Source organism: Trichosurus vulpecula, chromosome 7 (assembly GCF_011100635.1).
Source record: "Trichosurus vulpecula isolate mTriVul1 chromosome 7, mTriVul1.pri, whole genome shotgun sequence".
NCBI classification, from domain to species: domain Eukaryota; kingdom Metazoa; phylum Chordata; class Mammalia; order Diprotodontia; family Phalangeridae; genus Trichosurus; species Trichosurus vulpecula.
In genome coordinates this window covers 107,217,530-107,244,514 of record NC_050579.1, presented here as the reverse complement: position 1 = coordinate 107,244,514, position 26,985 = coordinate 107,217,530, and the positions used below count along the sequence as shown (strand labels likewise).

The 26,985-nt window shown below is 39.2% G+C and overlaps 1 protein-coding gene across 1 annotated transcript in view; it reads right to left on the bottom strand.

Moving 5' to 3' along the window:
• Positions 1 to 26,520, bottom strand: part of LATS1 (large tumor suppressor kinase 1) — a 54,965-nt gene extending 28,445 nt beyond the window's left edge. The window contains exon 1 of the mRNA XM_036766796.1: positions 26,248 to 26,520. The gene's annotated coding sequence lies outside the window, so the exon portion shown is untranslated. The remainder of the gene's footprint in view (positions 1 to 26,247) is intronic.
• Between the last annotated feature and the right edge of the window lie 465 nt (positions 26,521 to 26,985).

Genomic DNA, 26,985 nt, shown 5'->3' with positions numbered 1-26,985 from the left:
GAAGAGGATGCACCAAAGGTCTCTCATTCCCCGTTCTATGGTAATTCAACCTATGACCCTCACAGGGTTCTTCATCAGTAACCCAGATCCCGTAGTGGGGAGGTCCTTGTGTCCCAGTTGTGGTGGCTTCCCTTGGGACCGTATTTAGATACCTACCTCCAATTTCAAGTCTTTGTCAAAGTAAAGTTCTATATTTATTATATATCTTCTGGTATAGTAGGTGGGAGCTGTGGGTAAAGGAGGGCTAGTCAACACAAACATTCTACCCCTCACTTGCACTTTCCCCAGCTGTGGAAACCAGGGTGAAGACTGAGCAACAGCCCAAGGCTGAGGCCACCAGTATTTACTGTAGTATTTATATATTCATTAACAATTTAACATGAATAAAACTGGTAACTGATTTTATTAAGTTAACTATCTTTTTAAAATTTGTCACTGATAAAGTTTTTGAGTATTGTGCCCCAAATCCATTTTCTCCATAAGCCCTATGGTTTTCACATAGCACAGTGATCTGTAGGAATGTCTATGCCAGATATGACAGTACCTGAATGCTCAGTGACTTTAGAGAGAATAGTGCAAAATATTTTGAAAAATATGAACCAAGAGCTAAGATTGAGAAAATTCACAGACTTGTAAACTACCCAGAAACCTTATGCCCATATACTATGAATACTATATTGGAGAAAAAAATCATAAGGTACTGGGCATAGTAAGCACCTAAAAACATCAAGATGGGGGCGGAGGCAAGATGGCAGCTGGAAGGCAGGGACTCGCCTAAAGCTTAACCCAGGTCCCTCCAAACACCAATAAAAAATGGCTCTGAACAAATTCTACAACTGCAGAACCCACAAAATAGCAGAGAGAAGCAGGGTTCCAGTCCAGCATAGCCTGGATGGATGCTACGTAAGGTCTATCACACCATGCTGGGAGCAGAGCCCAGCATGGGCCACGCCCAGACCAACCAGACCTGGGAGCGGGACGGAACAGGCCCAAGCACCCTGAATCAGTGAGCTGTGGCAGTTACCAGACTTCTCAACCCACAAAAACCAAAGACAACAGAGAAGGTTAACGGGAAACACTGCAGGGACTGGGTGAAAGTAGTTCCTGGTCGGCCACCACCCTGGGGGTGGCGGAGGTGGTGCAGCTCTGAGGCTGCTTGCAGAGCTACAGCTGCAGTTGCTTCCATTCCCAGGCCCAGCTGGTGGGAGGAATTAAGCTGCGAACTAGAGTGGGAGTGCAAAGCCTGCTTAGATCTGACTCTCAGTCCGGGTTGGTGATTCTTGGGGAGGGAGGAACACTGGTGTAGCAGAGCTGGTTGTGTAGAAGTAGCTCTGAAAACAGCAGCACAGCCCCTCAAGCTGGGGACAAAGTACTCTCTACTTTACAAGCAGTCATACCCTGATGAAAAGCTCAAGGGTCAAGTAGTTGGCTAGGAACACGGCCAGGCAGCGAAAACTGACTCAGATTCAGTCTCAGACTTTGGAATCTTTCTTTGGTGACAAAGAAGACCAAAACATACAGCCACAAGAAGTCAACAAAGTCAAAGAGCCTACATCAAAAGCCTCCAAGAAAAACATGAATTGGTCTCAGGCCATGGAAGAGCTCAAAAAGGATTTGGAAAAGCAAGTTAGAGAAGTAGAGGAAAAATTGGGAAGAAAAAAGAGAATGATGCAAGAAAAACATGAAAAACAAGTCAATGACTTGCTAAAGAAGACCCAAAAAAATACTGAAAAAAATAAAGCCTTAAAAAATAGACTAACTCAAATGGCAAAAGAGCTCCAAAAAGCCAATGAGGAGAAGAATGCCTTGAAAGGCAGAATTAGCCAAATGGAAAAGGAGGTCCAAAAGACCACTGAAGAAAATACTACCTTAAAAATGAGATTGGAGCAAGTGGAAGCTAGTGACTTGATGAGAAATCAAGGTATTATAAAACAGAACCAAATGAATGAAAAAATGGAAGACAATGCGAACTCTCTCATTGGAAAAACCACTGACCTGGAAAATAGATCCAGGAGAGACAATTTAAAAATTATTTGACTACCTGAAAGCCATGATCAAAAAAAGAACCTAGATATCATCTTTCAAGAAATTATCAAGGAGAACTGCCCTGATATTCTAGAGCCAGAGGGTAAAATAGAAATTGAAAGAATCCACAGATCACCTCCTGAAAAAGATCCCAAAAAGAAAACTCCTAGGAACATTGTTGCCAAATTCCAGAGCTCGCAGATCAAGGAGAAAATACTGCAAGCAGCCAGAAAGAAACAATTTGAGTACTGTTGAACCACAATCAGAATAACACAAGATCTAGCAGCTCCCACATTAAGGGATCAAAGGGCTTCGAATATGATATTCCAGAGGTGAATGGAGCTGGGATTAAAACCAAGAATCACCTACCCAGCAAAACTGAGTATCATGCTCCAAGGCAAATGATTGACTTTCAATAAAATAGATGACTTTCAAGCTTTCTCAGTGAAAAGACCAGAGCTGAATAGAAAATATGACTTTCAAACACAAGAATCAAGAGAAGCATGGAAAGGTAAACAAGAAAGATAAATCATAAGGGACTTACTAAAGTTGAACTGTTTTGTTTGCATTCCTACCTGGAAAGATGATGTGTGTAATTCATGACACCTCAGTATTAGGGTAGCTAAAGGGAATATACATACATACGTACACATACACATACACACACACACACGCATACATAGTCAGAAGGTACAGGGTGAGTTGAATATGAAGGGATGATATCTAAAAAAAATAAAATCAAATTAAAGGATGAGAGAGGAATATATTGAGAGCGGGAGAAAGGGAGAAACAGATCAGGGTAAATTATCTTGCATAAAAGTGGCAGAAAAAGCAGTTCTGTAGGAAAGGAAGAGGGGGCAGGTGAGGGGGAATGAGTGAATCTTGCTCTCATTGGATTTGACCTGAGGAGGGAATAACATACACACTCAATTGGGTATCTTACTCCACAGGAAAGAAGGAGGAAGGGGATAAAAAAGGGGGGGATGATAGAAGGGAGGGCAGATAGGGGGAGGAGGTAATCAAAAGCGAACACTTTCAAAAACGGACAGGGTCAAAGAAGAAAACTGAATAAAGGGGGACAGGATAGGAGGGAGCAAAATATAGTTAGTCTTTCACAACATGAGTATTGTGGAAGGGTTTTACATTATGATACATGTGTGGCCTATGTTGAATTGCTTGCCTTCTTAGGGAGGATGGGTAGGGAGGGAAGAGGGGAGAAAATTTGGAAATCAAAGTTTTAAAAGCAGATGTTCCAAAAAAAAAAGTTGTTTTTGCATGCAACTAGGAAATAAGATGTACAGGTAATGGGGCATAGAAATCTATCTTGCCCTACAAGACAGTAAGGGAAAAGGGGATGGTGGGGAGTGGGGTGACAGAAGGGAGGGCTGACTGGTAAATGAAGCAATCAGAATATATGCCATCTTGGAGTGGGGGGAAGGGTAGAAATGGGGAGAAAATTTGTAATTCAAACTCTGGTGGAAATCAACGCTGAAAACAAAAAATATTAAATAAGTAATTTAAAAATAATACAGATAATTAAAAAAAAACAAAACAAAAAAACATCAAGAAAAAAATTTAACTGATTAGGCAACAGAGAACAATAGAAAGAGCAGTGATTCCAGAGCCAGAGGATCTGGGTTCAAATCCCACCAGCATTTCCCACTGGCTACACTCCTGGACTTCATCATGGTCTCAACGAACTCATCACCTTGAAAGATCACTTCAATCCTGAAACTCATACCTCACAAGTACCTCCAGCCCCTGGGGTCCTCCTCTTTCTCTGATTGAAGAGGGTGGAAGATGATGAGTGGAGAATCCTTCCAGATCCTTCTTTCAAAAGAGTACTCATGGAAGCCATTTCATTTCCCGTTCAGCTGCAATTCTCTAGACTTCATCACACTCCAAGCTGGGTATGTTCCACCCTCTCCTCCTTTTCTGCTTTTTTTTATATTGTCTTCCTCTACTGGATAGTGAGCTCCTTGAGGGCAGGAACTGTCCTTTGTCTTTCTTTGTATGCCCAGTGTTCAGTATAATCTCTGGTACACAGCAGGCATTTAACAAATGTTTACTGACTACCTTGGAGAGCTACTTAACCTTTATGTGAATGTTTCTCAGCTCCAAAATGAGGGGGTTGGACTGATATATCTTTTTGAGCTCTAGATCTATGATCCTCTGATCCTATAATTACATTTTAAGAGAAAGGAAATACATTATTAATGATATAGGAATCATTTCTGAGTCAGCTATCTGTGTACAATGTGATCATCAACTTGTTAGAACCAAGATCAAAATATAAAACTAGAAGAACAAAAATGAAAAGAAATGGTATAAAACTACAACTCCAACCTGCCTTTAAAACAAGTAATTGTTGTCAAAAAAAATGGCACATGAAGGTGGAGTCAAGATGGCAGAGTGGCAGGAAGAACACCAAACTTCCTCCACAAAGATCTAGAAAAGGTATTAAGTCTGAATTCTGATTGGGAAATCTAAGGAAAAGTCACAGTGAATAATTCTGTCCAGCCCAGGATGGCTTAAGAAGGCAGATAAAGAGTTCTACAGCCACTAGGTCTGGCCAAAAGGTCACTGTATGCTGAGCATCCAAGGATTAAAAGAAGGTAGAGATAGGCAGAATTAGGATGAGGTAGAATTAGGGTTAGACAGAATTAGACTGGGCACCAGAGCAGGAAGCACCAGTGGATCCATGAGCAGGGTGTGGGAATGAGTGCCATCTGGAAGTTCTGTGGCCACTAGGTCAGACCACAGGGGACCTGAATCTATGTATGGCAGAGAAGGGTGGTTGCAAAAGCCGCCCCTGGCTTTGTACTGAATAAGGAACAAGATCAGAAGCAAACTGTAGCTATACAAGGTAAGGCCTCACTATTCAACAAAAATTGCTGGGAAAACGGGAAAATAGATGACAATTAGGCTTTGAACAGCATCTTACACTATATGTACCAAAATAAATTCCAAAGAGACATTTAACCAATATATAAAGGGTCATATACTAAACAAATTAGAGGAGGAGGAGGGAAATCAGTCAACTAGCATTTATTAAGCACTGAAACTGTGTTAAGCATAGGAGATACAAAAAAAGGCAAAAGACAATGCCTGCTCTCAAGGAGTCTAATGGGTGAAATGACATGCAAATGGCTATGTACAAAAAATATATATATGCAGGAGAAATTGAGGAATCTGGTCTGGAAAAAATTTGGTTTAGACCATCATACCACATATTATAATATCACAGTAAACTCTAAATAGTTCTCTATATATCTGGAAATAAGGGCTTTAGCCGAGAGACTTGCTGTAAAAATTCACCCCCCACCCCCGTCTTCTGTTTTCTTTCTAATCTTGGCTGCATTGATTTTGTTTGTACATAAGGTTTATAATTTAATGTGATCAAAATTATGCATTTTATAATCCTGTAATGTTCTCTATCTCATTTGATCACAAATTCTTTCTTTATCCATAGATCTGACAGGTAAACTATTCCATACTCCCTTAATTTGGCTATGATATCACTCTTTAAGTCTAAGTCACATACCAATTTTGACCTCATCTTGGTACATGGTGTGAGATGTTGGTCTATAAAGGCTAAACTGCTTTCCAGTTTTCCCAGGAGTTTTTGTCAAATAGTGAGTTCTTATCCCAGAAGCTTGGATCTTTGCATTTATCAAACACTTGATTACTGTGGTCACTCAGTACTGTGTATTCTATACCTAATCTACCTAATCTATCACTCTATTTCTTAGTACCAGATCGTTTTCATGATTATCACTTTGTGGTACATTTTGAGATCTGGTACAGCTAGGCAACCCTCTTTCATTTTTTTTCCCATCGATTTCGTTGATATTCTTGACCTTTTGTTCTTCCAGATGAACTCTTATTATTTTTTCTAGATCTATAAAATATTTTTTTGGTTATTTGGTTGTTATGGCACTGAAAAAGTAAATTAATTTAGACTTAATTGTCATTTTTATTATATTGGCTCAACCTACCCATGAGCAATTAATGTTTATACAATTGTTTAGACCTGCCTTTATTTGTGTGAAAAGTGTTTTGTAATTGTGGTCATGTAGTTCCTGGGTTTGTCTTGGCAGGTAGACTCCCAAGTATTTCATATTGTCTACCGTTATTCAAATGGCATTTTTCTATCTCTTGCTGCTGGACTTTGTTGGTAATATGAGAATGCTGATATTTATGTGGGTTTATTTTATATCTTGAAACTTTGCTAAAGCTGTTAATTATTTCAACTACTTTTTGAGTTCTCTACATATACTATCATATTGCCAGCAAATAGTTATAGTTTTGTTTCCTCATTATCTATTTTAATTCCTCCAATTTCTTTTTCTTCTCTCATTGCTACAGCTAGTATTTCTAGTACTATACTGAATAATAATGGAGATAAAGGGCATCCTTGCTTTACCCCTGATCTTACTAGGAAGGCTTCTAGTTTATTCCTGTTACAGATGATGTTGGCTGATGGTCTTAAATAGACACTACTTATTTTTTTTATATCTTCAATACTCATTTTATTAATATTCTGCATAGATAATTTTTTTATTTAATTTATTTAATATATTTAGTTTTCAGCATTGATTTTCACAAGAGTTTGAATTACAAATTTTCTCCCCATTTCTACCCTTTCCCCCACTCCAAGATGGCATATATTCTGATTGCCCCATTCACCAGTCAGCCCTCCCTTTTGTCACCCCACTCCCCACCATCCCCTTTTCCCTTACTGTCTTGTAGGGCAAGATAAATTTCTATGCCCCATTGCCTGTGTATCTTATTTCCTAGTTGCATGCAAAAACTTTTTTTTTCTGTTTTTGAACATCTGTCTTTAAAACTTTGAGTTCCAAATTCTCTCCCCTCTTTCCTTCCCACCCACCCTCCATAAGAAGGCAAGCAATTCAACATAGGCCACATGTGTATCATTATGCAAAACCCTTCCACAATACTCATGTTGTGAAAGACTAACTATATTTTGCTCCTTCCTAACCTATCCCCCTTTATTGAATTTGCTCCCTTGACCCTGTCCCAATTGAGTGTGTATGGTATTCCCTCCTCAGGTCAAATCCAATGAGGGCAAGATTCACTCATTCCTCCTCACCTGACTCTTCTTCCCGTCCTACAGAACTGCTTTTTCTTGCCACTTTTATGTGAGATAATTTCCCCATTCTATCTCTCCCTTTCTCCCTCTCTCAATATATTCCTCTCTCATCCCTTAGTTTGATTTTATATTTTTTAGATATCATCCCTTCATATTCAACTCACCCTGTGCCCTTTGTCTATATATATACATATACACACACACATACATATACACACACACACACATACACACACACATATATATATATATATATATATATATATGCATATTCCCTTCAGCTACCCTAATACTGAGGTCTCATAAATTACACACATCATCTTTCCATGTAGGAATGCAAACAAAACAGTTCAACTTTAGTAAGTCCCTTGAAATTTCTTTTTCTTGTTTACCCTTTCATGCTTCTCTTGATTCTTGTGTTTGAAAGTCATATTTTCTATTCAGCTCTGGTCTTTTCATTTAGAAAGCTTGAAAGTCATCTATTTTATTGAAAGTCAATCGTTTGCCTTGGAGCATGATACTCAGTTTTGCTGGGTAGGTGATTCTTGGTTTTAATCCCAGCTCCATTCACCTCTGGAATATCATATTCGAAGCCCTTTGATCCCTTAATGTGGGAGCTGCTAGATCTTGTGTTATTCTGATTGTGTTTTCACAATACTCAAATTGTTTCTTTCTGGCTGCTTGCAGTATTTTCTCCTTGATCTGCGAGCTCTGGAATTTGGCAACAATGTTCCTAGGAGTTTTCTTTTTGGGATCTTTTTCAGGAGGTGATCTGTGGATTCTTTCAATTTCTATTTTACCCTCTGGCTCTAGAATATCAGGGCAGTTCTCCTTGATAATTTCTTGAAAGATGATATCTAGGTTCTTTTTTTGATCATGGCTTTCAGGTAGTCAAATAATTTTTAAATTGTCTCTCCTGGATCTATTTTCCAGGTCAGTGGTTTTTCCAATGAGAGAGTTCGCATTGTCTTCCATTTTTTCATTCATTTGGTTCTGTTTTATAATATCTTGATTTCTCATCAAGTCACTAGCTTCCACTTGCTCCAATCTCATTTTTAAGGTAGTATTTTCTTCAGTGGTCTTTTGGACCTCCTTTTCCATTTGGCTAATTCTGCCTTTCAAGGCATTCTTCTCTTCATTGGCTTTTTGGAGCTCTTTTGCCATTTGAGTGAGTCTATTTTTTAAGGTGTTGTTTTCTTCAGTATTTTGTTTTGTATTTTTTGGGGGGTCTTCTTTAGCAAGTCCTTTACTTGTTTTTCATGATTTTCTCGCATCCCTCTCATTTCTCTTCCCAATTTTTCCTCTACTTCTCTAACTTGCTTTTCCAAATCTTTTTTGAGCTCTTCCATGGACTGAGACCAGTTCATGTTTTCCTTGGAGGCTTTTGATGCAGGCTCTTTGACTTTGTTAACTTCTGGCTGTATGTTTTGGTCTTCTTTGTCACCAAAGAAAGATTCCAAAGTCTGAGACTGAATGTGAGTCAGTTTTCACTCCCTGGCCATGTTCCCAGCCAACTTATTTGACCCTTGACTGCTTGTAAAATAAAGAGTGCTTTGTTCCAAGCTTGGGGGTCCACGCTGCTGTTTTCAGAGCTATTTCTATACGGCTCTGTCACACCAGCACTCCTCCTTCCCCAAGAACCCCCAACCCAGATTGGACTCAGATCTTCAGCAGACTCTTCACTCCCTCTCTGATCCACCACTTAATTCCTCCCACCAGCTGGGCCTGGGGCTGGATGCAACTGCAGCTGTAGTTCTGTAGCTGCACCACCTCCGCTGCCCCGGGGGCCGTGACCGAACTGCCAACTCCTTTCCCTCACTGCAACTTTTCCCACTAACCTTCTCTGTTGTCTTTAGTGTTTGTGGGTTGAGAAGTCTGGTAACTGCCACAGCTCACTGATTCAGGGCGCTAGGGCCCGTTCCACCCGGCTTCCGGTCTGGTTGGTCCTGCCACCACCCACGCTGGGCTCCGCTCCCCTCCCAGCTCTGTGCGCGATAGACCTCACCCAGCGACCACGCAGGCTGTCCTGGACTGCAGCCCTGCTTCCCTCTGCTATTTTGTGGATTCTGCAGTTCTGGAATTTGTTCAGAGTCATTTTTTACAGGTTTTTGGAGGTATTTGGCGGGAAGCTCACGCAAGTCCTTGCTTTCCAGCTGCCATCTTGGCTCCGCCCCACTACTTATCATTTTAAGGAATATTCCATTTATTCCAATGCTTTCTAGTGTTTTTAACAGGAACGAGTGCTGTATTTTGTCAAAAGCCCTTTCTGCTTCTAGTGAGATAATCATGTGATATTTTTTTTTTGGGGGGGGGGGTTCTAATTGATATGGTCAATATACCGGTAGTTTTCCTAATACTGAACTAGTTGTGCTTTCCTAGTATAAATCTCACCTGATTATAATGTATGATCTTTGAGATAAATTGCTGTAATCTCCTTGCTAGTATTTTATTTAAAATTTTTGCACCAATATTCATTAGGAAACTTGATCTATAGTTGTTTAGTCTATAGTCTTTTTTTCCCTCCTTTTTTGCTCTTCCTGGTTTAGGTATCAGCACCACATTTGTGTCATAAAAGGAATTTTATAGGACTTCTTCTTTGCCTATTTTTTCAAATAGTTTATATAGTATTGGAATTAATTGGTCTTTAAATGTTTGATAGAATCCATGAGATAACTATAACCAAAATTAAATGCGAAAGAAGTTAAGGAGATGAATGGAATTTTAGAAAAGTTAGATATGACAGACATTTCCTTAACTTCTTTCTTGTTTATGTTTTGGTTGTACTTATCTAGTTCTGAGAGGGGAAAGTTAGGGTCCCCCACTAGTATAATTTTACTCTCTACTCCTGTAACTCATTTAACTTGTCCTTTAAGAATCTTGGGTTCATATGTGTAACACTGACATTACTTCACTATTTATGGTACCTGTTAGCAAAAAGGCATTTCCCTGCTTATCTCTTACAACTAGATTTTTGCTTTTGCTTTGAGCATGATTGCTGTAGTTGCTTTTTTTTTTACTTTAGCTGAAGCATAATAGATTCTGCTCTAGCCCCTTACTTTTACTCTGTAACTGTTCAACTGTGTTTCTCATAAACAACATATTGTAGGATGCTGATTTTTAATCCACTCTTTCTGCTTCCGTTTTATGGGTGAGTTCATTTCATTCACAGTTGTGATTACTATGTGTTTCCCTCCATCTTATTTTTCTCCTTGTTTATCCTTCTCTCTCTTTTCATCCTGTCCCTCCTCAAAAATGTTTTGCTTCTGACCACTGCCTCCCCCAATCTGCCCTCCCCTCTATTAGCACCTGCCTTATCTTTCCCCCCTCCTCTCCGAATTTCCTGTAGGGTAACATAGAGTCCATTTCAAAAAAAAAATTAATTAATTTTTAGTTTTCAACATTCACTTCCATAAGTTTTCAATTTTCTTTTCCTCCCTTCCCAAGATGGTAAGCAATCCAATGTAGGCTTTACATATACATTATTATTAAACATATTTTCACATTAGTCATGTTGTATAGAAGAATTAGAACGAATGGGAGGAACCATGAGAATACAAAACAAAACAAAAAAAATAGAGCAAATAGTATGCTTTGATGTGTATTCAGATTCCATATTTCTTTCTCTGGGTGCGGATGGCATTTTCTATCACGAGTCTTTTGGAACTAACTGTTTTAGGTCCATGCATTGCTGAGAAGAGCTAAGTCTATTAAAGTCATCCATCGAACAATGTTGCTGTTACTGTGTACAATGTTCTGCTGGTTCTGCTCATTACATTCAGCATTGGTTCATTTAATTCTTTCCAGGTTTTTCTGAAGTTTGCCTGTCCATCATTTCTTATAGCACAACAGTATTCCATTACATTCATATACCACAACTTGTTCAGCCATTCCCCAATTGACGGGCATCCCCTCAATTTCCAGTTCTTGGCTACCACAAAAAGAGCTGCTATAAATATTTTTCCTTTTTCCATTTTTATGATCTCTTTGGGATACAGCCCTAGAAGGGTATGCACAGTTTTATAGCCCTTTGGGTATAGTTCCAAATTTCTCTCCAGAATGGTTGGATCAGTTCACAACTCCACCAACAACAAAAGTGTTCTAATTTTCCCACATCTTCTCCAATATCTGTCATTTTCCTGTTTTTCCATGTTGTAACGCAGATTTCTATACCCAAGTGAGGATTTATGTTATTCCTTTTTTGAGCCAATTCCAATGGGAGTCAGGTTCAAGGGTTGCTTGCCACCCTCCAAATCTTTCCCTCCACTCTAAAACCTCTTTTTTTTTGTCTCTTTGTTGTGAGATACTTTACTCCCTTCTACCTCTCCCTTCCCCATTCTTCCAATGCATCCCTTTTTCTCACCCTTTAATTATTTTTTTGGATATCATCCTATCATAATCAATTCACACCTGTGCCCTGTCTATGTATATTCCTTCTAATTGCCCTAATAATGAGAAAGTTCTTAAGAGTTGTAACTATCTCCTTCCCATGTAGCCAGCAGCATCCTGATTGGGTAATTAACATGAATTGAATGAACCTCAAAGTAGGAGATGTTACTGAACAATGATGGAAGACTGAAAGCTTCGATGGGGAGCAAGGAGTTATCTAACTATCTCATCATATCCAGTGAGTAAGAGGATATGAATGAAAGTATGACTAGAGCTAGAAAAGGTAGTCAGGGAAGCTGTGTCAGAATGGAGTCAAGTCTCAGTCAGTACAACAAAATAGATCGAGAAAAGAAAAGTTTTAAGATGAAATCTAGTTTACCTATGTAGCAGACATCTGAGAGAGCACAGTGGAGATACCTTTGGCAACTATGAATAGAGGAAGGGTTCATGACCAGACAGAGGATAAGGAAAATCACAAAAGACAAACAATTATGATTAAATAAAACTGAAGTTTTTCTACCAACAAAGTCAATGCTGTTGGGAAATACAAGTTTCTCTAATAAAATTCTGTTATGTAAGACACACAATAGCATTCCCCAAATGATAAATGGTTAAAGGTATGAAGAAATAGTTTTTAGTGAAAGAAATACAGGTTATCAATAACCACATGAAAAAATGCTCTAAATCACGAGAGAAATGCAAATTTAAAAAATTCTGAGGTTCCACTTCACAGTTATCAGATTGGTAAGGAAAACTTAAATAAAGGAATATCACAATTGCTTGAAGGGCTTTGGGAAGATGGTTATACTAGTAAACTGTTGGTGGACCTGTAAGTTGGTAAATCTATTCTCGAAAGCAATTTGAAACTATGTCCAAAAAGTCACTAAACTGTGTATAATCCTCTGACCCAGCAATATATTACTAGATCTATACTCTCAAGAGAATAAAGAATAGGAAAACCATCTAAAACTATCCAAAAAAATATTTAAAACAACTTTTTCTTCTAGGAAAGAATGGAAACAAAATGGATGCCAATCAATTGAGAAATGGCAGAATAAATGACAGTTATGAGTGTCATGGAATACTACTATGCCATATAACAAAAGGTATAGCATCAGAGAAACTTGGGTTGACTTGTATGAATAGATGCAGGATGAAGCAAGCCAAGCCTGGAAAATAATTTTTCAAGACAACACAGTAAAGAAAAACAATTTGGAAAGACTTAAGAACTCTGATCATTGCAATGACAATTACAATGAAGTAGTGCTACCTACTTCCTGATAAAGAAGTGATAGGCTCAAAGTGCAGAATGAGACATACATTTTTTGGATATGGCAAATGTGAGGGATTTTTTGCACAACTGTTTATTTGAGGGAGGACCTGAGGAGCAGTGAGGAGTACTGCTTTTCTCAAAGGGTTACTAGAGCATTTTTTTAAAATGTAAAGATCAGAAAGAAGTTTTGAAGTAAACCAAGACACACAGGAAAGCTTTGAAATATGATGAATTTATGATATATAGTAATTTTTTAAAAAGCTATATATAACAGATATGATAGAATTTCACATATAAACCTCTGTTTTAGTTATACTTTGTATATGGAAATGTTATCTCTCCTTTTGGTATTTGTTAAATTCAGAACAGAACATTTTTTAAAAAGATAAGTGTAAAAAACAAACAATAAAAAAACCCCAGCATTTGATTAAATAGAGCAAAACACTGCCTTTTACAATCACTTCTAAAAAGGTCTCTCATTCATATTTCAAAATTATTCCTAGAAAAAGATTTAACAACAGATTAGCAAAAATTCCTGAAAGATTTGACAGAGATGTTTGTTCAACAACCCTCTGATTATCAATATGTTTTAATTAATATCAGGAGAGGCACAGAATACGGAAATATACGCTCATTAAGTGTTTACCAAGATAACTGGTTGAGTCTAAGTAAAAGGGGAATTTTCTAAAGTTGCTGAGGTCCTCTAGAGTCTCCTGTTCCAAGATATTCTGCTGAGTGCTTCAAGCCCTGGAATACTACAGAGCCTCCCAATGTACATAACTACTCAAAAGTGTTTGTGAAGGAGACACAGAGTGAAGAATGTCAAAGAAATGTATGAGCAGAAAATAAAAAGATGGGTTGGTCACACGGGGACAGCAAGGAATAACTGATGGCACTTTACTGGAATTTTCAAGATGTCAAAAAGCAAGATGGATGGATCCCTTGCGGCAAATTTATGTGAGGACAAGGATAAGAGTTGCATAGGAATGGCATGCATGGATGGGCTACAATTCATAACATTTAAAGAAATATTCACACTGAGATCACAGATGTTCGAATGTCTGGATACTCCAGTTGCTCCTCCGCTCTTGAAGCCTATGCCAAGGAAGCCTAAGCTCTGGCAGAGCCTACAAAACTTGAAAGGTTTCAAGTATTGGCTAGGCAGTAGATTATGTCTCCTGTCCAAGGATCAGCATACTCTGAATTCATACAGCCTACTCTGAATTTCAACAACAAAGACGTTATTGTTCAGTTATTTCAGTCACATCTGACTCTTTATGACCCCTGAGATACTGGAGTGGAGTGGTTTGCCATTTCCTTCTCTAGCTCATATTACAGATGTGAGGAAACTGAGGCAAACAGGGTTAAAGTGATTTGCCCAGGTCACACAGCTAGAAAGTATCTGAGGCTGGATTTGAACTCAGTTCTTCCTGACTCCAAGACTGGCACTCAATCCACTTTGCAAAGAACTGGGCAGTAAATAATGAAAGTGTATGTCAATCCAACTTATTAAATGGGAAAGGGTTGTGATCTACTTGGGTATAGAAAGCATTAATAAAATCAAAGGTCCTTTAGGTACGTCAAAAGCTATGATCAATGATCAGAATAAGAGTTAAAAATGACTAATCCTGGTGAGTCTAAGTATATTTACAACTACTTGCACTGTCAAAATACTGGCCTTGCATTATCTGGTAACAAGGCATCACAGAAATCTAGAAACTAAATTTTTTTTCAGGCAATCTTCTCTTTAGATTTTCCTTTAGATGGTCATAATCTAATTGTGTAATCTGGAGCTGATTTTTGTTTCAGTTATATGAAAACACAGTATTTCCTGCAATACTGGAAGATTTTTTTAAAAAATAATTTTTTTTTTTAGTTTACAACACTCAGTTCCATAAGTTTTTGAGTTCCAAATTTTCTCCCCCTCCCTCTTCCACCCCCAAGATGGCATGTAATCTGATATAGGTTCTACATATACCTTCACATTAAACTTATTTTTCCAATAATCAAGTTGTAAAGAAGAATTATAACCAATGAAATGAACCATGAGAAAGATGTAACAAAACCAAAAATAAAATAAAATAAAAAGAGCAAATAGTTTGCTTTAATCTGCATTCAGATTCCACAATTCTTTCTCTGGATGTGGATAGCCTTTTTCAACATGAGTCTTTTGTAGCTGTCTTAGAACCTTGCATTGTTGAAAAGTACCAAGTCTATCAAAGTTAGTCATCACAGAAGTAATAATGTGCCTGTGGTTGTGTATAATGTTCTTCTGGTTCTGCTCCCTTCACTCATCATCAGATCATATAAAACTCTCCAGGTTCTTATGAAGTCCATCTGCTCCTCATTTCTTATAGCACAATAGTATTCCATTACATTCACATACCACAATTTGTTTAGCCATTCCCCAATTGATGGACATCCCCCTGATTTCCAATTCTTTGCCACCACAAAAAGAGCTGCTATAAATATCTGTTGCACATACAGTTCTCCTTTTCCCCCTTGTATGATCTCTTTGGGATACAGCCCTAGAAGTGGTAATACTGGAAGATTTTTCAAACTATAAGTTAGGTTATACCTAAATGGTAACATTTTACTTAAAAGGGCCTAAATTCCATCTATAAAGTAGTTGTTAAACTAGATAGCAAGCCATCGAAGTCACATTTTTCTAATGTAGAAAGGCTTCAAAAATTATTTCAGGAAATCACTTATAGCATCTTGGATAGATTTAGAAAACTGTGACTTTGCTATAATGAGGTCCTAAAAGTTCATATAATCAAACTTCACTATAAGAACAGGAGTTACAAAGCTTAGAAGAACCTGTGGCTCTATCCACAAAGTAATGAGGCAGATTGAATCTAGTGCTGTTTAGTATATGCTTACCTCAATTTTCTGGATCTTACAACTCCTCTTCTCATGTTAAGGAAAAAAAGCTGACAAAATATTTATTTATGACACAATTTATGTCTTCTTTTCTTTTCCTACTCCTCACTCCTGGTAGTTCCCTCAGCTCTTTTTTCTTCCTACTCTACATTCTCTCCCTTTGTAATTTCATTCATTCCCAATGCTTTAACTATCATCTCTGTGTGGATGGCCTCCACATAAGTCTATATCCCATCTCCCAAGCTCCAGAATGTCACTCAGAGAAGTTAAATTACTTTTCCAGGGTTACAGTTAGAGAAAAAAAAAAAGCATTTAGATGGAAGGGATGTCTCAGGGGACCACAAACACTGCAATGTCTAAAACTTAATCGAATGCCTCTCAAAATGTTTATTTCTGGCTTAATAATAATTCACATTTTTATACTGTTTTCTTCACAATGTGCCTGTGGGACAGAGTAGGAATTATTATTCTCATTTTACAGATAAGGAAACTGGAGCTTAGAAAGGTTAAATGATTTGCCCAAGGACGAGTATCACAGCAAAGATTCAAACACAGACCTGATTCGAAGTCTTTCCATTAGCAAATGCTGACTTTTCTATTTCTGTGAGTAGCTTCACCATTCACCTAATCTTCCATGTTGGGATTTCTTGACATTTTCTTTCTTCCTCAGGTCTCATATGCAATCAATTTCTAAACCCAGTCAATTCCACATTCTGGTTCCCCAGCTACTACTGGTGTCCCCTATGAGATCCCTTTCACCTACTCTGTTTATAAGGTGTATGGTACCAAATCATTTGCATATTATCTCCCCCATTTGAATGTGAGCTCCTTGAAAACAGGGACCATTTTTGCTATTCTTTGTATCCCCAGCACTTAGCATAGTGCCTGACATATATTAAGCGCTTACTAAATATTTTTTTTTTCTAACTGTAAACCTGGAGAAGTAATTTGACTTCTCTTAGCCTTAGTTTCTTCAAGAGTAAAATGGGGATACAGCATTTACCTTACTTGGGTACTGTTAGAATAAAGTGAAATGATATATATAAAACATTTTGGAAAACCTTAAGCTTTTGCTGGATAGAAACACCATGAATACAAATAAATAAATACATGATATTTACAAAGTGAATACAAAGTAATTTCAAGGGCAGTTATGAGAGGGCTAATGATGTGTATTAGCAACTGTAGAAACTTTAAAGGAAGCTAGGGTGTCCAAGAGTTGGAGGTGAGAAGAATGCCCCATAGGTATAGGGAACAACCTGTGCAAAAGCAAAGAGATAGGACATTCAATGTCACATATAAAGAAAACAAGTTGTGTGTGAAGGGCAGCAATACTAGTCTGGAAGAGCAGGCTACAGCCAGAATATGAAGGATTTAAAATGTCAAACGAAGTTTGTTTTTTATCTTAGAAGCAATAAGGAACCACTACACCTTCCTGAGCAGAGGAGTAACAGGGTTAGCTGTGCTTTTGGAACACTGATTTGAGCAGCTGCATAGAGGATGGATTAGAAAAGGGAGAGACTGGATGTAGGGAAACCAATCTTATAAGAGGCTACTGCAACAGTTAAGATGGAAGATGTTGGAAGGCCTGAACTACAGTAGTGGTCATTTGGGAGAGGGGGGCAGATACGAGAGATGTTATGGAGTTAGAACTGTTAAGACTTGACAAGTGTCTAGAAGTGGAAGAGGGAAAAGTCAAGAATGACTGAGATGGCAAAGCTGGTTGCCAATGACAGAAGAGGAAGTTAACAGATGAGGGTCTTGGAGAAAAGATAATGAGATCTGTTTTGAACATGCTAAGTTCGATATGCTTATGGGACATCCATTTGGAGACATTTAACTGGCAACTGGTGATATAGCACTGGACCTAAAGAGAGAGACTAAGGTTGGGATATATAAATCAGCAATAATATGTACTGAGATGACAGGTGATCACTCATTTGGTGATCTCATCACAGCGTAGAGAACTTGTAGCTTCAAAGTATCTCTTAAATTCATTTACTTCATTCTACAGCTACTGGATCATAGGACCCAAGAAAGGGGACAGTAGGTTAAAATATGGCCTCAAATGTCATACTCAAAAGTCTAAAGCTTGGCAAACATGAGGAAACTAGACTAGGTCCTAATACAAGAACGCATATTTAACCTCACATCTATCATTAGGGCATGATGGGATGAAATCAGGTCTAGAAAACGACTCTAGATGAATATAACATATTCAAAAGAAATAGGACAGGTTAAAAAGGAGAATGGGGAAGCAGTATAAAAAGCAAATAGATTTATGGGAGGAAATCTTAGAACTTAGAAACTAGTGCAGGGAAGCATGATAGAGAGTATCTGGATGAAGATAAATGGAGAGTGAAACAGAAGTGATTTCATTCTTGGGGTATACTATAGACCACCTGGAAAGAAAGAGCAGAGACGGCTCATCTGGAAAAAATCATGAGTCTGGCACAAGGGCAAGCTATAGTAATTATGGTGGACTTTAATTATTCAGATATCTACTACAGTTCTCCTTAGTAACTAATAACTTTTTGAACTGCATAAATGATAATTTTATCCTTAAAAAATGGAGAGATCAACGAGGTGAAATTCTACTGCGGCCCTATGCGATTCTTATGAACAGGGAGGAACTGGTTACTTAGCATAGAAATGATGGGAACTGGGGGGAAAATGACCAATTTTTCCTAGAGTTTGTGTTATAAAAAAGTAAATCCAAGCACAGTCTGACGTGAACATTAGCCTCTGAGAAAACAGGTTTCAAAGAGTTCAGAGGAAAAATGGGTAGGATCTCAAGGATTAAAATATTACAAGGGAAGTTATCCAAGGAGAACAGTACCTGTTGAGGAATAAAATTCTTAAGACACAAAGGGAAAAAAATTCCAATAAGAAAAAAATGAAATATATTTAAAGAGAATGATGTGGATAAACTTACCAGCAATGTAAAAAAAAGAAAAAGAAGATGGAATACCATGTAACAGAGAATGAAGAGAGAAAATCATAGCACCTTCCTGCAGTTCATAAAAAATGCTAAAGCTCAGGATAGGTTGAACCTAGCAAAAGAGGCTAAGGAAAACAAAAAGGGTTGTGTTGTTTTTCTCTCCGAGTTATACTGGGCGAAAACGGAAGATCAAAGGAGGGATAGGATGTTTGCTTGGAGAGGATGTGAAAATGTTAGCTGATAGCACAGAGAAGGCAGAGATGCTCACTTAAAAAAAAATAAAACTATTGCTATCTTGTTTTTACATAGCCTAAATTTCCCTCTGCCCCCATGCAGAGTCATTCTATATAACAAAGATCTTTTTTTAAAGGGGAAGAGAAAAAAATCAGCAAAACACCACAGAGAAAAAGTCTGGAAATATATGCAAATGATCCTTACTCGTAAACATCTCTTCATTGCTCACTAGGCTGCATTCCTCTGGTCTCTATCATGCCCCAGAAATCTCTATTCTGGAAGGTCACTTCAGCTCTGGAAATGACACCTCCGAAGTACCTTCTGCCCCTTAAGACCATCCCTTTGACTGGATACTTCTCCTAGAACCTCCATTTCAGGAGGGTAACCAGATTAACCTTCTCTTCATTTCCCATCAGGCTGCACTACTTGGAGTTTTTCCAGTGGTTACAATCCCCCCCTTTTGAGCTTTCTTCTATGTATGGTTTTTCCTATTAGAACATAAACTCCTTAAGGGCAAGGAATATCTTTCTTTACCTATACTAGTATTCTTAGAACTTAACAAAGTGCCTGGCACATACTGCACACTTAATAAATTTTTGTTGACTCACCAACCTCTCACCTTTGTAAAGGAGGAGGCGGAAATGTGTCTTCTAAAACTTTGGAGATTTTGCAATACTTACATTTGATTTTTTTGGTGGTTTGGTGATTCTCTTCATTTACATGCATACAGTCATTGTATAGGAGCAGCTAGGTGGCACAATGCATAGAGTACCAGGCCTAGAATCAGGAAGCCTCATCCTCCTGAGTTCAAATTTGACCTCGGACACTAGCTGTGTGACCCTGCGCAAGTCCCTGAACCCTGTCTGCCTCAGTTCCTCAGCTGCAGAAGGAAATGACAAACCACTCAAGTATCTTTGCCAAGAAAACCCCAAATGAGGTCACAGAGTCAGACAGGACTGAAGAGCACCACAACAAGCGACTGTGTATATATATTTTTGGCTCTGCTTACTTTACCTTGCAACAGCATGCCTAATAAGTCTTTCAATGCTTCTTTGTATTCATCATACTTTGTTTCTTATACCACGGTAATATTCCATCACATTCATGTAATACAATTTAAGTCAATCGACCAGCATCTACTTTGTTTTCAGTTTTTTGCTAATACAAAAAAAATGGCGCTACAAATATTTTAGTGCATAAGGGACTTTCTTTTTTTCATCAATAAACTCCTTGGGGTACATAACCTAGGCTAGTCAATCTTCAGTTCTTATTGTGATTCTGTTTCTCTGACAGGAAGAATAACCTTCGCACTGAAAGAAATGACAGAACAAAAATGACTAACAGCTGATACTCAAGATAAGGAGATAGTAAAAGAACACCTAGAGGCCCTTGATGAATTCAAGTTACTTGGCCCAAATGAACATAACCCTCAGGTTCTAAAACAACTAGCATATATGATTTCTAAGCCACTGTGAACAGTATTCGAAATATCATGGAAAATGGGAAGAGACTAGAGACTGCAAACTCTTTATCAGTGAACTTGACTTCAATTTCTAGAAAAATTCTAGAATATATCATTAAAGAGACAGTATTGCCTTTAATAATACAGATCATAACCCCAACACACCTAAATAAACAATCTTCATGAGTTATTGTAACAACAAAAAAAAAATTGTCATTCAGTAGCCATCCTTCCTTCTGGTGTCAAATACCACTGAATTTAGCTAGTTTTTTCCTCAGATGATATATTCAGCTAATTAGGATCTGCCAAAACTTATATTTCAACTAGCATAGCCTTTGAAACATATATGTTGCAACGAAGCATGAGAGCAAAACTTTAGTGGAAGGACTGAGGCAAAATCAGTGATATTCAAAAAATACCTAGATACAAATGTGTGGAATTTATAAATCTCTTTTCAAAAGCTCACCGATTTCACATTAAATATTTTATTCAACCTCACATTTCTAAATTTTAAAAAAGTTGTGATCTAAGGCATACTGATTATTACTTAATGGCTCAAATAATAATAATGGGTTATACTCCCTCAAACACCCTAAAAACCTCAGCCACATACAAAGATGATCATATCCTTGATCTTGCCATCACCCAAAAATATATATCTTCATGTTCAAGAATTCTGAAATTCTCTAATCTGACCATAATCTACCAGTTGTTTACCTCTCCCTCTGCCTTCACTTTTCACTCACAACTTGCTCTCCAATCCCTTGACCCCTCAATTTTCTCTGAGGCTACCTCCTGTGCTCTAGCCACTCTTCTCTTTTCTCCATCTTAGACTCCTTCATGAACCAATTTAACTCAATATGGTCCTCTACTAGCGTCCCTTATCATTTTTTCACTAATCTAGTCCTGCCAAGTCTGAGTCCTGGATCACTCCCACCACTCACTAAGCACACCTTCACTCCTACACAAGTGCTGCTGAACAAAAGTGGAAAAAAATTAAGCAACTATTATGATTGGATCCACTACACATTTATGTTAAACAACCTCAACTGGGCCCTTACTGCTATTCAGCAATCTTACCATATCTCCTTCATGCACTATCATACTATTCACAGCAGCTCTACTGAACCTTTTCATCCTTCTCCAACCTTCTCAGCTGAGAACTGCTGCTTCATATATTAAAAAAAAAATTGAGGCAATACACCACAAGCTCCCTGTTTTCTTCTCTTCTTCATCTCATATGCCTTCTCTCACTATTTCCTCCTTTACCCCTATCTCACATGATGAAGTGACCTTACTTCTTAACAAAGCTAAGGGATCCCATTCCATCCTGTCTCCTCCCAATAGATTGTCCCTTCCATCACTCCCATTCTATTTTCAATCTCTACCCCTCTCTACTGCCTGCTTCCCTATTGCCTATAAACATGCCCATGTTTCCCCTAGCCTCAAAAAACCCTCATTTGATCCTTCCCTCTCCTGCTAACTATCATCTTACATCTCTTCCGCCCTTTGTGGCTAGACTCGAAAACGCCATCTACAACAGGTGCCTTCACTTTCTCTTCTCTCACTCTCTTCTTAACACCTTACAACCTGGCCCCTGACTTTATCATTTCACCAAAACTGTTCTCTCCAAAGTTCCCAATGATCTCTTAATCGCCAAATCCAATGGTCTTTTCTCAAGACCTTTCTGTAACCTTTGACACTGTTGATTACCCTTTTCTCCTTGACACGCTCTTCTCTCTAGGTTTTTGGGACACCATTCTCCTGATTTTCTTCCCACCTGTCTAACCATTCCTTTTTCATCTCCTTCACTGGATCTTCAACCTGATCACACCCCCTCTAGCCAAAAGTGTCCCACCAGGTTCTACCTTAGGCCCTCTTCTCCTCTACCTCTAAACTACTTCCTTTGGTGATCTCATCAGCTCCCTTGGATTTAATTACCATCTCTATGCTGATAATTCTCAAATCTACCTAGCCTGCCCCATCTCTCTGCTGATTGCCAATCTCCAACTGCCATTTAGATATCATGAACTGGATGTCCAGCAGACATCTAAACCTCAACACATCCAACACCAAATGGCTTTCTCCTTTCCTACCTTCCCTATTACTGTAGAGGGCAACACTATACTCCAAGTTCCCTAGGGATACAACCTAGATCTCATCACTGACTCCTCACTCTCACTTCCCCGCCCCCATATCCAGTCTGTTGCCAAGTTCTGTCAATGTCACATCTCTCCAAAACTCCCCTTTCCTTTGACATTGCCACCACCCTGATGCAGGCCCTCATCAATTCATATCTGGACTACTGCAACAGCTTGCCGGTCTGCCTCCCCCAAGGCTCTCTCCACTCCACCTCATCCTCCATTCAGTCACCAAAGTGATTTTCCTAAAGCATAGGCCTGACTTTGTCAACTCCCTATTCAATAAACTCTTTATCACCTCCAGAATTAAATACAAAATGCTCTGTTTGGCATTCAAAGACTTTCATAACCTAGTCCTCTCCTACAATTTCAGTTTTCTTATACCTTATTCCTTACCATGGTACTCTTCGATCCAGTGATACTGGCCTCTTGCTTTCCATGAACAAGACTATCTCTCTCAGCTCGGTCAATTTTCTCTGGGTGTCCCTTGTTCTCTCATGTATATAATGGAAATGATAATAATGATGATGATAGCTTATTACCTCACAAGGTTGTTGTAAGAAAAATACTTTGTAAAGCATAAAGCATTATATGAGATTATCAGTAATATGATAACTGAAAAAAATCAACAGTACTATCAGATACTACATAACACAAGGAAATTTCTGAGAACTACCAAGACCTATCTCTTGGGTTTTGTCAAGCTTTGTGCTGAGCTTATTCTTAATTAAAACCTGAATGGCAAGTCTCTCAATTTCTTTCTTAGGGCAAAATCCTCACTCTCATCACCTGATCACCCTATTGCTTCTTTCTATCATACAACTATTTGATTATATCCTTTAATTTTGTTCTTCAAAGTTCTTCTTTAGTTATATGTTGTCACCTGTTCATACCCATCATGCATCTTTCCATTATACTCTGTGTGATGTTCATCTTTAGTTTTTCAGAGGAAGTTATGATCATTCTTTTCAAAGAAACAAAAAGCCTCATGGTATACAGTATTATAAGAGTGTATACAATATTCATAGCCTTTCTATTGATTTTCAAATAATTAACTACATTTTATTATGTTGGATATAAACAGAATCTCTAGAGAACACAAGAAGCACAGATGAATCACTATTACTCTCAAGCTGAAAACAAAATGGGATTGCATTTCTATTGATAAAAATATTAACTAAACACATTTCTATATTTTAAAAAAATTCTCAGTACTTAAGCAAAGGCTGTCCAAAGTAGGTAAATAACTAGCTAAGTAACCAAAGCTGGCATTGTTCCAAGAATATAATCATAAAATATCAGAACTAAAAGTCATGGGTAAGTTAAACCCACAGAAGAGAATCCAAAAATCTCATACACATGTGGTAGAAGCTTGTCCATGAGATTCTGAACAATGGCAAGGCATGTTCAATCAACATTCACCCACCAGAAAGAATGTGCCTTACCCAGCATGTGCCATGACCTAGTTTCCTGCAGTAGTTGCTGATCAGAGGAGTACAATGCCACTTCCTTTACTGTTAAGCCAGTCAAATTCCTTCATTGCCTGAGGGAATCAGGCAGCCTATTTATCTGTCTGTCAAATTCATAAAGGAAGAAATAACCCTGCTTATAGAAACTACAAATGTGGGCATTTTAGTATAAAACAGGTACTCAAACTACAACTTTCTATCTTCTACTTTTCCCTTAAAGTGAGAAATATTTTGAAATCTAACTTTTTAGTGCAACAACATCCTATCAAAATGAATAATCTGAGATTCAATCAATTTTCATAACCTCACTAAAACATACAAATCAAATATCAATTTGCTAAACTTTACAAAGATGCATTCTTGGGTCACTGGGGAATCTAAGGTAGGGGTATCAAATGAAATCAGTAAAGTTATATTAGGGTAAGAAGTAAGAATCAATGAGATTGACTAGGTTACTTCTTCAGCCCTAATCAAATCAAAGGATGAGGAAATCAGCTTGAGAATTATGATGATCCTGATATGCTCAAGGATGAAAAAAATTAAAAGGTCACAGCTATATCTTATAAAATATTTACTCTATTTACTAAAGAAGGCCTTAGGTAGACAAATTAGCAAATGATTTTTAGAAACAAGCAGGCCTGAATTTAGTAGAAGTTTTAAGGCAGTAGATTTGAGTCCAAAATAAAGAACTAATGAATAGAGCTGTTCACCAATGAAACGGGCTGGCATGCCAAGTCCATAATAACAAATAATAACTAACAATGCACTCTAAGGTGTATGAACCCCTTTTCCTCACAAAACTCTAATAGTACGTTTTTATTTCTATTTTACAGACAAGAGAAACTGAACTCACGAACCAGGAATCAAATCTAGATTTTCTGACTCCCAAGTCCCATATTCTTTGCACTACACTGCCTCATCACTTAGGGTTTAAGCAGAACCTGGAATGACCACCTGAAAGGAATGCTATATAGCATAAGTTTTTAATCTTTTTTTGTGTCATGGACCCTTTTGGCAGAGCAGTAATGCTTACAGATGCCTTTTCAGAATAATATTTTTAAATGCATAAAGTAAAAAATACACAGGGTTCCAAAAGAAACCAATTATATTGAGAATATAGATAACAAAACATTAAAAAAAAAATAAGTTCATAGTCCCCAGGGTAAGAATTTGCCAGTGTAGGAGTTTGGTTTAAAGTTCCTTCTAGCTCTGAAAATCTGGAAGAACTACCACTTTCCCCAGAAACTTTACCACTTCAGATTTACATATGCACAAAAACGTCATACTGAACATACGTATAAAATTTCACTCTATTTTATTCCTATATAAGCAGGAACCCCAACAGAATTAAACATTTATTGAGGCCCTAACTGGAGAAGCACACATAAAAGGACAAAGTACGGTTATTATAACTGCACTTCTCGTGAAATACACTCTTTTATATCTACAGCAAAAAAAAAAAGAGGATTATCCATAATTCTTTTAGCCCCCCCTTCCTTCACCTCCATCATATATTCACCTTTGCTTTATTCACTTGCTTTAATCATTACCATCAGTTTCCAGATGTTAAAAGTAATCCAATATTATGGAAGCTTTCAAAATGTTAAAAGTAACTCAACATTACAGAAGCTTTCAAAAAGTTCTATGCACATAGATTTCCAGAGATTCTTAGGGTACCGGTTTCAGTATTATCTCCTAAAAGACAGGAAGGAAAACTACAAAGGGGTTCATTCGGGATAGGGAGGGCACTTCACAAAGCTCAAAAGATTATTTATTGGTGGGGAGGGGGATGAAAGAATTCTTGGTGCTGTCCCAGTCATATGGAGTTTGGAGATTGCTATCAAGGGGGCTTTGCTGGGAGGAGGTCCTGGGTGGCTAGTCCAGGAAAGATCGCCTCGAGAGGCGATAACGGGACCACGACCAGATGACGAAGATGCTCCAGGAAAGATGCGCTGTGTCGGTCCCATAGAGGTCCCGGCTCCCCGGGCACGCACACATGGATAGCCTCCCGTCAGCACTATTCTCTGCCCAGTGAAGCCGTCCCGGCCGCTCCGAAGCCTCCAAGCCCGGGGGCTCTCCTTCCGGCACCGAACGAGACCCAAACTCCTATCTTCTCCCGGGCAAAGCACAGTTCAGGTCAACGCGACCCGGCCAAACCAGGCCGGGCAGCCTTGCCCTGTCCTCCCGCAGGCGGCTGTGGCCCCTGGACCCCCGCCAGCCTGAATGGGCGTGGGCCGCTGCAGCCACCGCCCCACGGGCCCGGGCCTCAGGCGGAGGAAAAAGCGGGCCCCACCCGCCCGGTCAGCCCCGCCGGACCTACCTGCAGGAGAGCGGGACTCCAAGGTGGCGACGTCCGTGGGCTAGAGGCCTGGCTCGAGCTGAGGCTCGAACCCGTGCCGGGACTCCCCCAGGATCGGAGCTGCGCCGGGTCCGAGAGCGGAAGGGGGCGCAGCCGGCCACCGCGGCACGTGTGGGAGGGGGAGGGAGGGGCCGCGAGGACCGGACTCTCCCCTCAGCGCCGGGCCGCCACCGGCGCCGCCGCCATTTTGTCTTTCGCTCCGTGTCGCCGCCGCCGCTGCTGCGGCCGCACTCCGCTCCAGGTTTCCCGGATGTGGGCATTTCCCGGCGTCGCTTGCGCGCCGTGCGACGGAGCGGGCGGGGGAAGAGTGGGGTGCGGAAAAAGAGGGCGGGGGCACGGAGGACTTGGAGTTTTGCCTACGCTCTTCCCCGTGTGCGCTATCGACTTCCTCCTAAGTTGCGAAGAGGTCCGGCTTGCTGACCTTCTGCGTCCTGGTTGCCCGCGGGGTGGGAAAAGCAGCCTGCTGCATTCCCTTTTAACGCAGGCGGACCGCTTTCTCTCTGGGGCTTTGACTGCCTCGCTCGGAGTCCTTTGCAATTTGAGCTACGTTTCGCTCTCGCAGGCGTCCCCCCTTTCTTTATCCCCCTTATCCCCACAAGTCCCCAGCTTGGATCATTTGGAACCTCTCATCTTTTCAATGAGCGCTGATAGGCGCCTCTCACTCTGCTAGGGCCTGCACTGCATGGACGCCGAAGGGGT